General features: G+C 41.7%; 1 long non-coding RNA gene across 1 annotated transcript in view; it reads left to right on the top strand.

The window, feature by feature from the left end:
- Positions 1-208: 208 nt before the first annotated feature.
- Positions 209-13,421, top strand: part of LOC105491474 (uncharacterized) — a 312,693-nt gene continuing 299,480 nt past the window's right edge. Inside the window, exon 1 of the long non-coding RNA XR_011616523.1 lies at positions 209-252. This is a non-coding gene — a long non-coding RNA (uncharacterized lncRNA). The remainder of the gene's footprint in view (positions 253-13,421) is intronic.

The following is a 13,421-nucleotide window of genomic DNA, read 5'->3' as shown; positions in this document are numbered from 1 at the left end:
AGAAAAGGTTTTGAAATAGAATAACTTGGCGATCTATTCTTCTTTCTGCCCAGTGAACTCCTCTGATATGAAAAAGCCATCCTCCTCCTGCCATGTAGCAACAGTTCCCAGAATACAACAGGAATTCCTATGATTTGAGAACGCTTTTGTAATCACTCCCTTGCTAGCACAAAGCCCAGAACCTCGGAGGCTTGTGCACAGAAAGGGGATTTTCTCAAAAAGCGGTGTGGCGGAAAGGAAACTACCTGACATGTAAGTTCCCCATGGAATCGTCGTTTCCCCATGCCTGGTTATCCCACACTTGGTTTTGCCTATGCTTGACTATGGGAGACTGGGGGAGCCACACCCTTCTTCCTTGCCAACATGACCCAGGTGTTGGTCATTGTCCGGCACCCTGTGCCCCAGGAGTGGCTGTACCTGTCTTAGGCCCAGCAAGTGAATCTAAATTAGTCTTGGCCAGTGCTCGTCTGTCCAGATTGCACATAAGAATCATCCAGAGAGCATTAAAGTATGTCCCCACTGGGATGATTTTTTCGGGATCCACTTCTGTTCAATGAAGGTAGTTGTACTAAAAGGCTTTCTTATTTTTGATGAGAGACCCGTGGAGGAAAAAAAAAAATGACTGATTTCTACCTCAAGGCATCACCCTCTGCTTTTAATGCCTGGGATTGCAGCAGCCATTATGGGACAGGCTAACCCACTGGGAATGGCGAAACAGAAAGGTGGAAAGAGCTTAGGTCATTGAGGATATCACTGAGCCTCGAAGTTAACCAACTCTGAACCCCGTACTTCTGTAGTTAGCAGTCATGTGACTTTGGAAATACTAACCAAGCTCTGTTTTCTTTATTTGAAAAATGAGGATGAAAACACTCAGCTCATAGTGCTGTTGTGCAGATTGATCAGATTAGGAATTAATACATCTGAAATGCTTAGCAGAGTGCCTGACTCTCAAAAATAGTAAATAATGATAATGATGACAATAAGATGGTTAATATTAAAAATAATGCTACCAGTGATTGTTGCTTATCCTAAGAAGAGTAGAGTACAGTCATTCTCTCCCATATCCACACTTTAGATAATCTGCTTTTCTTAATGTAACTCTGAGATTATGTTAGGTTTTGGATTTTTATTTATCTTCTAAAGTTTTAAAAATTATTGTCATAATCTAAATATACATATTTTTCTAATGGATGATGTCATGATTTATTCCTGGGGTAGAGTCAAGATAGATTTTTATCACATGAACTTCTTTTGAGCCAGCTTTGCTTTCTGCTTTCTCAGTGAATTTGCAAATAGCACCAGGACTGGACACCACGTGCTAGTGGTCCAGACTGGGTGGATTGGGTTGGGCACCATAATGAATGTTGACCCTTGGAGGTTGGCAGCCTCATCCCTTCCCATGTCATGTTAATCAGACACACCAGTGTTCATTTATCATATGCATGGTAATTAGAGATGAACATCAATGGGACAGTCTCAGGACAACTTCCCATTAGAACTCTTTTTAATTCCTTCTGGCCCCTTCTCTGCGATGAACTCAGCCAGCTAGGCTGGGGTGTTAGTGCTCCCTCTTTCCTATGTGCTCTGGGACATCTCAGGGTAAATTGCAGACTTTTCAGCATGGCCTCAAAGGTGAGAGATAACCTGGCGTTGTGGTTTCCAAAGGAGACTCCAGAGTCAAATTCTCTGGGTTGAGTTTGTCCCTCTGTTTGCGTGATTTTAGGTGAGCTACTTACCATCGTAAGGGTTATTCGTTTCTGTACTTTAAAAATGAAGCAGTTGGACTTCTTAGCTGCAAGATTCTCAGATTTAAAAACTGCCAGAGAAATCTCTTTCTCATGCAGGCATATATTAATTTATTTATTTTCATAGAAAGAGGTTTCTCTCAGGGTGAAGATTCTCAGTGCTTGAATAAAATAAGTTCTCTTCAAGTGTGCCTCTTGTTTTTATAATATTCAATTGTCTTCTCGTCTGGATGAAAAGACCCCAATTTTTACACAGTGAAGTTCGCATCAATCTTTTATTTCCACCAGATAGCTCAAGGTTATGATGTTCTCTTGTCTTTGATAGAAAACAAGGCCAGACAGAGCAGAATATATGAATTAGGCCCGGCTTTTCTCTTGGAGGAACAGGAGGGTGACGCTGCTTCCCCTTTTTTTGTTGTTCATCATTTATTATAGAGATTTATAAAGGGCCTTTTCTTAAGCACTTCACAAAGCAGATTGGAACAGAAAAGTAATGTAGTTAAACCTACTAAATTGCTGATATAGGGGAAAAATTGAGTTGGGTTTAAGGAACCCAATGTGACCAATAATATTATTCCTAGAGACAATTACTAAGACTCTGTTCCCTGGGGACCTTATGCTTCTACTCTGAGCATCAGGAACAGGAATAGGGGAGAAGTGTGGGTTTCTCTGAACCCTCCACCCTGTTCAATTGTGGCCTTTATTAGGATTCTTTAAATGAGAACCTCTCAATGCCAGCCTCTGTTGCCTTGCTAAGTTTCTAGAGCATTCTCCCCAACTTATTTTAGACTCTTCCAATGCCATTGTTTTCATATTGTACCCTTTCTAGAAAGCCTCCTTTGACCAGCCTTGTCCACAGGTTAGGAGCCCTTCTTCTTAGGTGTCCCCACAGTGTTCTGAACTTGCCCTAATGGCTCCTGTAGGAATCATCTATTGACTTGTTTGAATCTCTCACTAGCTTGGGAGCTCTGGGTGAGGAAAAGTCACATCTCCCTTGCTCATTACCTTATAATCAGCATTTAGTGTAAGATTGGCTTGCCATGCTTTGCAGATGCTGAATAAATAGCTCTCAACTGAACGAGTGGAGTCCTGAATTCACACCTGCATCCCGCTGAGGATTCAGGCTACACTGGCGTTTCTCCTCCAGTGTGAGCTTAACTTGAGTCTACATTTTCCATGAGACGCCCATTCTGTTCATGCACAGCCTTTACTAGCTCTACCTCATGCTGAGCTCCCCCTTCTCTGAAGTTATAACTGTGCACTCCATAGTGGGGCGTTCACGATTATGGATTTTAGAGTGAAACTTTCTGAGTTCAAGTTTAAAATCCCCCCAGACACTACTTGTGGGATCTTGGGCAAATGACTTAAACTCTGAAATCTTGCCTCCTCATTTGTCAAATGGAAATGCTAGAATTTATTCCTCCATGTTATCGTGAGGATTGATTATATGAGTAAATATTTGCAAAGTCCTTGGCATAGTGCCTGAGCCAATTCAAATGTTTACCAAAAATAAAATACCAACCCCTTCAGTATAATTTGGAGTTTCTAGAATGTTCAAGCTCTGCTGCTGAGGAGGATCTGGGACTCTCTGGAAGTATCAGAGAGCATACAGCTTTCTCAAATACCAGATATCTGGACCATCATCCTGGAGGCAGTCTTGCCAATACCCTGCCATACACAGCCATTAAGCCTTTGCTGACTTGCAGTGTATGGCATTGGGAGGTCTTTCTCTCCACTAGGGCAAAAGTTCTTCCAAACCAGGAATCACGACATTTTGTTTGTGTGTCCCAACACTTCACATTGTATTTGGTTTAAAGCCAGTACCCCATAAATGTTTGTGGAATGAGTCAATGAGAATGGTAGACACACAACCCACTGAAGATTGGTACCCGTCACCCCTTCAGTGAGCTCTGATCATCATGTACCTTCCCTTATTCTAAGACACTTCCTTTTAACTCTAGAACCATCCACACAATTGGTTTATCCTTAGGAGTCTGCCTCAGGTCCCCAACCATGTGCCAAATCCAAGCCCACAAAACTGATACACTCTCTGTGCCCTGACATTGACTGTGTCCTGTCTCCATCCACAGTTTGGCAAACGTTTCTACAGATCTAGTGTTCTAGACTCTGTCCTTGTCCCTGTGGAGTTAACCAAGAATGAAAAAGGGCTTTGTCCTGGTTGAGCTCATACTCTGTTGTGGGTTATGTCCTGCCATAGTTGGGAAGACTGTATGCTCTTATCCCTGCCTCCTGCCTGAGACAGGCTTCAAGCCACTCTGGCACTAGCTGCATCTCAAGTGTAACCATTCCCTGAATTCCACTGTCACGAGAATAGCCCTTGGATATTAACATTAAGATAAGACTAAATTTGAGTGTCACATGCCCCCATAACACAGACATCTTCCAAAGGTGAGTTCCCTAAACTTGACCCAGACCAGTTCCATCTCCCTTCACCTTCTTTTCTGCATCTGGCAGCCAAATTCATCATGTTCTGGACCCTAAGTCTCCTATCATCTCTCAGGAAATGAATCAAAGAAGCACTCAAGTTAGCCTTCCAAATTCTTCCACTTACATGGTGCTTGTCACATACTTGGCTAAAGGGACTTTCTAGATTTAAACATATTTCACTCCCCATACTGCCCTAAAATAATTTTCTCTTAAATTCAAACAGTGCAGTGTGATAACTATAGCCATCCCCCCAACAAAAAAAAGATTAATATGGTCCAACTGGTTATAAATTTTGCATTCATTTCCTCCATATTTACGAACATTCATAAAAAATTGAGAAATCTCATGAGCTATATGGATGGGTCACTGTATAATTGCCTACAAAGAGAGAAAAAAAGGATTGAGGATATAGAAGTGAAGGAATAATGTATAATTCATAATATGAAGATGAAAGGTGGGTGAAGATGAAGCAGCTCTTCCCTTGAAAATGTTTAATCATTTTTTAATATCAACACACCTTATTATAAAGACAACATGGCTTATCCAAATACAATCAGTAAAGTACTACCGTCTTTAATCAAAATATTATGGAATTCTCAAATAGTTCCTAGAATAGAGCATTTTATGAATATGGTTCAAATATCAGTTAAATATAGATTTCTTAATAGTTGAGCCATTATTTAATTAAATAATATTTATATAATGACAATTGCATACTCCATAAGTGAAAGTTAGATTTAATGAGACATTTATTGGCTCAAATGATTAATAATAAAACTCTCTGTGCTGAAGGTAATTTATACACACACGATATGACCAAGAAAAAAACTCATCTTAATGCTTACCTTGTGTTCAATGTTGGTTATCTCCTATCTAATTCAAATAAATTCCTGGTTAAAAAGCATCAGCCCAAGACTTAAGGGCAATCATCATTAGGAATGAAACAAAGAACAAAGGTTCCTTTTTAAACATGTCGAGGTTACAGAAAATGTTTGCAAAGATTTACATTTTATTTTACTAGTAAATTGATCCTTTTTTTCTAATAATTTATGGAAATGTCTCAGGAACCAGAAAGATAAAATAATTTATATTTCTCTCCCCTGCCTCCCTCCCTCTCTCTCTCTTTCTCTCTCTTTCTTTTTTCCTCCCTCCCTCCCTCCCTCCCTCCCTCCCTCCCTCCCTCCCTCCCTCCCTCCCTCCCTTCTTTCTTTCTTTCTTTCTTTCTTTCTTTCTTTCTTTCTTTCTTTCTTTCTTTCTTTCTTTCTTTCTTTCTTTCTTTCTTTCTTTCTTTCTTTCTCTTTCCTCCTTTCTACTTGACAAGAAGGTAATTTGGTAATCATGGGGTCAATAAGTGCAGGGATATGTGGTTTATACTAAATACCTGTCAAATGCCAAGCACAGATTGAGGAACTTTAATGCACAATTTCAGAGGCAGAGAAAACATAGGCTTTTCGTGGACTTATAAATGGAAGAAAATCCTGACAGGTGACTGTCATCGTAATCCTCCATGCAATTGGTATAACCCTCATGACAGGAAAGTAATATTGGTTAGGATGATCTTAGAGTATTCTAGGATATATCTAAATGACCACTTGTAACTCCTTACAATGCCTTTGTCTACATTTTAAATCACAAACTTATGTTTGAGTCCTGGATTGACGACTGTCTTCATCCATTTTGTGCTGCTTGTGGAGGAAAAGTTAAATATTAAATTTGAACTCAGTTGCACATGGATGCAAACAATGGTCACCAAGTCCTGGAACAGGTTGTGTGGGCCCCTTGAGGTGTTCATCCATTGCTGTGTTGGAGTAATCTCTATTTCAATCTATTCCTATATATTAGTTATTGAAAAACAACAGACAATTGCAAAAAAAAGTTGACCTTTTTGTGTTCCTTGAACCCAGTCATGAAGGACCCTTGTGACTGGGCCTCATGTCAAACAACTCGTTACAAAGAGAGCTAGGGTCCTAGACTGCACTGAAGCTTCATGAGACCTCTCCTTATCTGTGCATGGATGAGTGGCCGACTCTGGAGCCCAGGCTGTTGCTTCCCAGTCTGGTGGTGAATCTTCCATACTCTGGCAAGTGTAAATATCTTTTTCCATCTCCCCTTCCCATTACAATTTGCTTATTATATCAATCTGCTTGTTATATCAATCTGCATATTAATCTACTTAATATTATATCATTTGCTTATTATATCTGCATTGCCATTTACATGGGATAAAGGTTGTTTACCCTTAGAGGTATTGTTTTCTTCTCCCCTCACGCGTTTCCCACACACAAAACTGCTGTAACAGAGAACCTGAGACAGGTAATTTATAAAGAACAGAAACTTCTTTCTTATCGTTCTGGAGTCTGGAAAGTCCAAGATTAGGGCACCAGAAGGTTTGGTTGTCTGGTGAGGGCTGCTCTCTGCTTCCAAGATGGTACCTTGTGTCTGCATCCTCCAGACAGGGGGAACCCTGTGCCTTTGGATGCAGAAGGTGAAAAGGGGAGAAAGTTGAAGGCTGTATGAAGCATCTTTTATAAGGGCCTAAATTCCATTCATAATGGTGGATCCTTCATGGCCTAATCACCTCTTAAAGGTCCTCCTTCCTCTTAATGTGATCACATTGGCCATTAAGTTTCAGCACCTGGATTTTGGAGGAGACACACTCAAACCATAGCAACTAGTTTCTACCTTTGCTTTGCCCTCAGTAAGACACTAAATGCCTTAAAGCCTCATTTTCCTTCTTGGCAAAATGGTGATATTGATGTGTCCCTTTTACCTCCCATGCCTAACAGGAACAAATACAACATTAACAACCAAGAACTGTGTTCCCATTGCTCATTTCCCAGATTCCAGATGGAAGGTATATCATGACATACAATTTTATCTGTGTCTTATCCTTCATGCCTGTCATGGTACTTTGTACAAAAAACACATCAATTAAGATTGGAGGCATTCATGGACGTATGGATTGAACTCTAAAGTGCTTCTCAATGATCTCTGTGGCAAGTCAGAAAGAAGAGGTGTCACAATGTTTGGGGACAGTGCTCAGAGCATCCAGTTTGCTGTGACATTGGTCTCTTCCAGAAAACTGCCACATCACTTGCACACTCTTATTGGCCAAACTACTGGTTCTGAAGTTGGTCTATTATAAGCAGCAGCAGCTCTGATTTTGTAGTTGCCAAAATTGTTATTTTGCAGTGAAAAATAGACTTCCCAATAAAATCAAAGTCTAGACTTACCCTGAGGTTGATTTGGCTTCTGTAAGTCCAAGGTTAGAGAAGATATTGAGGGTTATTCAGAAGCATAAAGGACTGGCCACAGTTAGTAATTTTGTAAGAAAACTTTCTGAAGATAAGGTATGGGGAATGGATTGGTTAAAAAATAATAAATATTGCTTGTTCCAATTTCTGCTAGAATTTCAACTATGGTTGTAGTTGGGTAAAGGACTATTGATTTTTGTTTATTCTGCTTTATTCTAAATTTTCAGGCAGTAATATATAATGTTTACAAATGAGTTACATGCATTTTAGAAAGCAATATTTTTCCTGCAATACAAATTCCTCCAAGATACTTGGGAAAGTATACTGTTAAACCTGGCTCCCATATTGGATATTTGGGGTTTCAGTCCTATCTTCACCACTTAGTCGCTGTATAACTTCGGGGGAAAATCCCTAATGCCTCTCAGTGTTGGTTTACTCACCTTTAAAATGGAGATGGTTATAATCGCAACCCAATGTGGTTGCCAATCTCAGAATTTCAACTCTGTTCTTAATAAACAGAAAATAAATTCAGCTCCTGTAACTCTAATCTAGGGCCATTCTAGGACATAGATAATGGGGATAAGTTCTCAGTTGCTATGCCTTGACATCACCTCTTCCAAAGCCTTTTGGATACACACACAGACACACACACGCGCGCACACACACACACACACAGAGTATACCTGAAATTAGGGAATTTTTCCAAGAACTAAAGTTACTTATTTGCCTAGGAGGAAGCCCATTTCTTGACATCACTGATATTTGGACCTTACATTTCCTGAAGTAAAAAGGTGATTTGGATACATATTGTCCAGGAAGTCCTAACATCAACACTTGTCAAATTCCAGGTCACTAGGTCCAACAGACCCAGCTCCTTTGTGTCAGTTGAAAAGTGGAAAAGATGATCTCATTGAGACAGATAAGGGCGGGTTGCATTCCATGCACCAGATAGGGAATGCCATCTGCGGTTACCTTCCCATGGCCCCGTTCTTTCTAAACATGTCTTGAAAAGTATGGGAGAGACCTCTCAGTCTTTTTAAGAAGACCCTGTTTCCTTTTCTGCCTGGGAACACAGCCAGACCTTGTTTCTCAGGCTCTTCTGCGTGTAAATGGAGCTTGGAGCTGAGTTATGTCTAATGCACGTGAGCGAAACCAGCAAACCTCCCAGACCCAGCCTGAACGACCCCCTTCGCCACCTTCCCATCTGCTGGAAAGAGGCACCACATCCAACAAGGACTCTGAGATCCGAGAGGACTGAGGAGCCACCAGACTGAAGAGGTCTTTGGCTCTGAATCAGAGCTGTGGAAGGCCCTGTGTCAAACATCCAATTCCACTTTACATGAGCAAGAAATAATATACTTTCAGTATGTTAAGCCACTGAGGTTCTGGGGTTATTCATTACAGCACTCAGCTCCACCATAAGACAAAAGACAAACTTGGATTCCACCCAATGATGACAGGTGATAGACAATTTGGCAAATTCCTCCAAGCGTTAAGTACATTTACAAATGAAAACAGAGTTCACTGAGAATTGTAGGTACAGGTCTTGAAAGACGGAAGCAGAGTTCAGAACTCACAGGCTCTGTGAGGGAGCCACTCCTGAACAAGACTCCCCGGCCCCCCTGGGGGCTGACAAAGCCTTGGCAGACGGGAAACTTCCTGGGCCAAGCCCCCTGCTGCCCTAATCACTGCTTCTGGAAAATGAGAGCACCTCCGCAAAGAGTATTTTTAGATCAGCCTAATTTTTAGAACAAACCACATCTGAGTGCTCACACTCCATGTGTACACTGTTACTGATGCATCTGCTATTTAATTTCCATTATTAATATTTACTACAATATGATTAGTCTGGTTCTGAGCCTCTGAGTTAGAGGTTATTATAACTTTTCCAAGTATCAAGCCCATAAAGCAAATACTTTTATTCTACTTTCTCTCAACAGTTCTACGGAATCTTGGTGTGGAAGCCTTCTTCTCTTGGGGTGTGTGCCTTTTGGGATGAGGCTTTGGGATCTCTTCCCTTACTGATCTCCTTTTAGGTGGGTGAAGTACTTTTTCCTCAGATCTCATAAAATCCAGTGCTGATGAGTGACATTAATTTCAATGAGAGTATACTATGAATATTTCAATTTGCTTCTCCTACAATACGAGCCTCTTAAGGGCAGTGATTAAATCATAATAGTTTTATTTCCAGTGCTGGAGACACAGCTTGATGTATCGTTTTATTTGTATTGGAGAAAGATTCATTGGGCACCTGCTATGTGCTGGGTATTGAGGTAGGCACCAGGAAATCGATGAAGAACAAAAAATAGCCAGGAACCTTGTTTTCATGAAATTAATAGCCTAAAGAGAAAGGCAGACAGTTATCCAAGATTTGCAGTAATAAACACATAATCACGGATGGGTTTGGTGATCTGGAAGAAGTGAGCATTTTCTGTGAAAATGTCTTACTTTATCTTTCCCCTAATAGGCCCTTAGACAAGGGTGTGGGTACAAATGTTTATCTGGGAGGTGATTTCAGGGAGCACAATGAGGGATTGGAGAAGTGAGACAGGGAATTGAGGAAAGCAAATAAAAGTTATGTTATAGAGACAATTAATGCTGTGGGCAACGGAGACTCAGCCCTGCTAGATTCCTAAGACTATACGGGACATGCCTGAGAATTGCCTCACTGTGGACAAGGGCCAGCCCTCATGGCTCATTGGTTGAGAAGTGCTTTGGTGTATTGACTCCCTAACACTCCCAGCCTGTCCTATGTGGGTCAAGCATTTCCCCACAGACAGAGAGACATCAGGGAGAGAGATGTTGTGGGGGCTGGCTATGAGCTGCTTCTGGGCTAGTTTATGGGGATATGGACTATTGACAGCATCTTCTAGGTGGACACAACAAACGCACTCCCTGATCCCCAGATGAGGAAATCAGGGAAGAGTGTCCCTGAAATGAAAGACACGTTGAGGGCTAATGCAGGAGAAAAGGGCTGGGAATGGTGGCTCACGCCTGTAATCTCAGCACTTTGGGAGACCAAGGTGGGAGCCCAGGAGTTCGGGACCAGCCTGGGCAATACAGCAAGGCAAGGCTTCGTCTCTACAAATAATAAAAAAATAGGTGTGGTGGTGCACATCTTTGGTTCCAGCTACTTGGGAGGCTGAGGTGGGAGGATCACTTGAACCTGGGAGGCTGAGGCTGCAGTGAGCCAAAATCTTGCCACTTCACTCCAGCCTGGTGCCAGAGTGAGACCCTGTCTCTAAAAAAAAGGGGGGTGGGGGAGAAAAGATGAATGTACTCGGCCTATGGGGGATGGCATGGCAGAGCTTTTTTTTCACAAGAGGAAATATATTTGTTAGCATGAATATGATTGGTGTGATGGGAACATGCAGGGCTAGGCAGGGAGGGTAGGGACAAAAAGAGATGAGGGACATACTCTGGGCCAGCTCATGTCAGCCTTGTAGCCTTTGCCTCACCCTCAAGAGCAATGGGAGGGAAGTCATAAAAAGTTCTCAAGCATAAGGTGAGTCACCTGGTGAGATCTGTGTTTGAAAACAACGTTGTTAAGACAGATTCAGAGCAACTCAAGCAGATGCAATTTAGTAAAACATTGTCCAAGTGAAAGATGATGGGAGTCGGACCAGGGTGATGATGCTAGGATGGGAAAGATATTGCAGATGTAAAATATGATGGATTGGTGGTTGTGACGGAAGGTGGAAGGCAAGACCGATCCCTACGTTTTTGGTGTAGAAACAGAGTCATTGGTGAGTGAGCAAACCCTGGAAGAGAATGAATTGGACTAACGATCAAGGATTCATCTTAGCCATTCTGAGAAATCCAATTTTGAATTAGCAGGTGGGAAATATGTCAAGGTAGGCAATTTTGATGATTTATGTGGAGTGCACCAAACAGGTCTGGCCTGGAGAAATATGTATGTGAGATCATTGCATCCAGGTGTCAGCTGATGGGATAAGGAGGTCTAGCCGGGCATGTGGAATCCTGACATACAGTGAATGAGTAGAGAAGGAGGAACCTTTTCCATTCTTCTTGGCTGTCTGTTTTATTTCTAATTTGATGTGGACCCTCAGTGCTAGGCTATGAATTCTCAGATTCCCCATCCCTATAGATCCCGGGGAAGCTAAGTTGGGTCTTAAGAAAGGATCAGATGCCTAGAAATGCAAATGGATGGCTGGCTGCCTGGATGGATGAATGGATGATGGATCGATGGATGGATGGATCCTGAATGCCCACGTCTAACTGAAGGACTGAAGAAGGCAATGAACAAGAAAATAAAGATTGAAGGCAGAATGAATCATTGATGGATGCATGACAGAATTCAGTGGCCTCAGCAAGTGATGTTTTATTGTTGCCCAGGCAATGTGACTACATTGGGAACTGCATGGGAATATAAATGTATTAATTGCATATAGAGGGATGTGTAGACTTTGACCTTTCTTATGTATGCAGATGGACCTTTGAAGAAATTTCAAGTTTATTCAAAACCAACTAAATTCAGTTTAATGGTACTGTGTCCCATATACCCCCAATGGTCTGGAAATGGGATCTGTGGTTGTGACACAACTTTCCTAGAAGTCCTTTATTCATCCTAGAGGTACAAACATGGTCTGCAGATAGAGGCATTTTGGCAAGTGAGGAAAGGAATAGTGAACCTCATGGGGCTATCTGGATAGAGCAGAAGAATGAGCTGTTGACACGGATGTGAACATTTAAATATTTACTTTATATTCTGGAATTGCTCATATACATACATTAAACAACCATGCATTCATTTTTATTCACTCATGTATTTGCTCACTTAATACGTATTTATTGAGCACATATTATGTACCAGATGCTGGGAACCCTGTGATGAGCAAGAGACACCATCATTCCTTCTGAGATTTTCCTAGTGGAGGCTACAGATGTTCAGTATATACATATAGTTATTATACACAAAGAAGGAAATAGTACAGAATGCCATGAGATGACACATATGGATGCTTACTTGACCCTGGAAAGAAAGAGAAGGCCTCATTGAAGAAGGGGAGGGTGACCACAGAGTAGCAAGTAAAGATGAAGGCATACGAGAAGTGTCCAACCAGGGGGCAAGGCCCATGCCAAGACCTCCATGAAAGAGGTGAAAGACTAAGTTCTGTTCCGAGATGAGGCAAGATCCTGGGGAGGAAGGAGCACAGGAAGGCAGTGAGAACAGGGAAGGAGGCCAGGCTGGAGAAGTGAGGAGGGGACAGATACATAATGTTTCCTGTACATGGTGGTTTTCATTTTTCAAAACCAACTCATGGGCAGTTGATTAAGTAGATTTTATAAATTAAATACCTGAGAACTCTTGCATGGGACTAGAAGGCACCTTAAGGAATTTCCTAGCCTCTGCATTTAGTTATTTTGGTAGCACATAGTTGTGCAGTATCTTAAGAATGTGCTCGGTAGTGGGTGGGCACTGGGGTGAGAAGAGGAGGGATGGGTAGATGAATGCTAGGGTCCAGGGGCAGGACACAGAAGCTCCTGAATCCCAGCCTGAGCATTCACAGGGCCCTGAAGATCGGAGCAGCCATCAGTTTCCTCCTCATAACCCTTTGGTCTGCATAGAAGCCAGCATGGGATTTTGAGGGAGACCCATCTTAACCGTCACCCCGTTACACACCATCAATTTGACCTCCATCCTAAACCATTGAGCCTCACTAATCTCCACCTGATAAAATCTGTATGTGGGAGAGTGGGGTTGATGAGAGCATTGGCCCAATCACAGGTGCTTGGTAAGTGTTAATTAGTGTAAATATAGAAAATAGATTTTTCTGTGAGACTGCAGAGCACATAAAAAGGACGGGGCTCTACAAGTTACAGAAAAGTCTCTTGATATGACACAAGAAGACTGTTCTCAAGAGTCATGGTTGTCTGAGAATGGTATTGGCTGCTTTTAAGACTACGGAGACTTCTAGACCTGCAAATATTCAAGCAGAAATTGTAAAAGCAC

The sequence above is a fragment of the Macaca nemestrina genome, chromosome 18 (genome assembly GCF_043159975.1).
Source record: "Macaca nemestrina isolate mMacNem1 chromosome 18, mMacNem.hap1, whole genome shotgun sequence".
NCBI classification, from domain to species: domain Eukaryota; kingdom Metazoa; phylum Chordata; class Mammalia; order Primates; family Cercopithecidae; genus Macaca; species Macaca nemestrina.
This window is presented reverse-complemented; position numbering and strand designations above follow the sequence as displayed.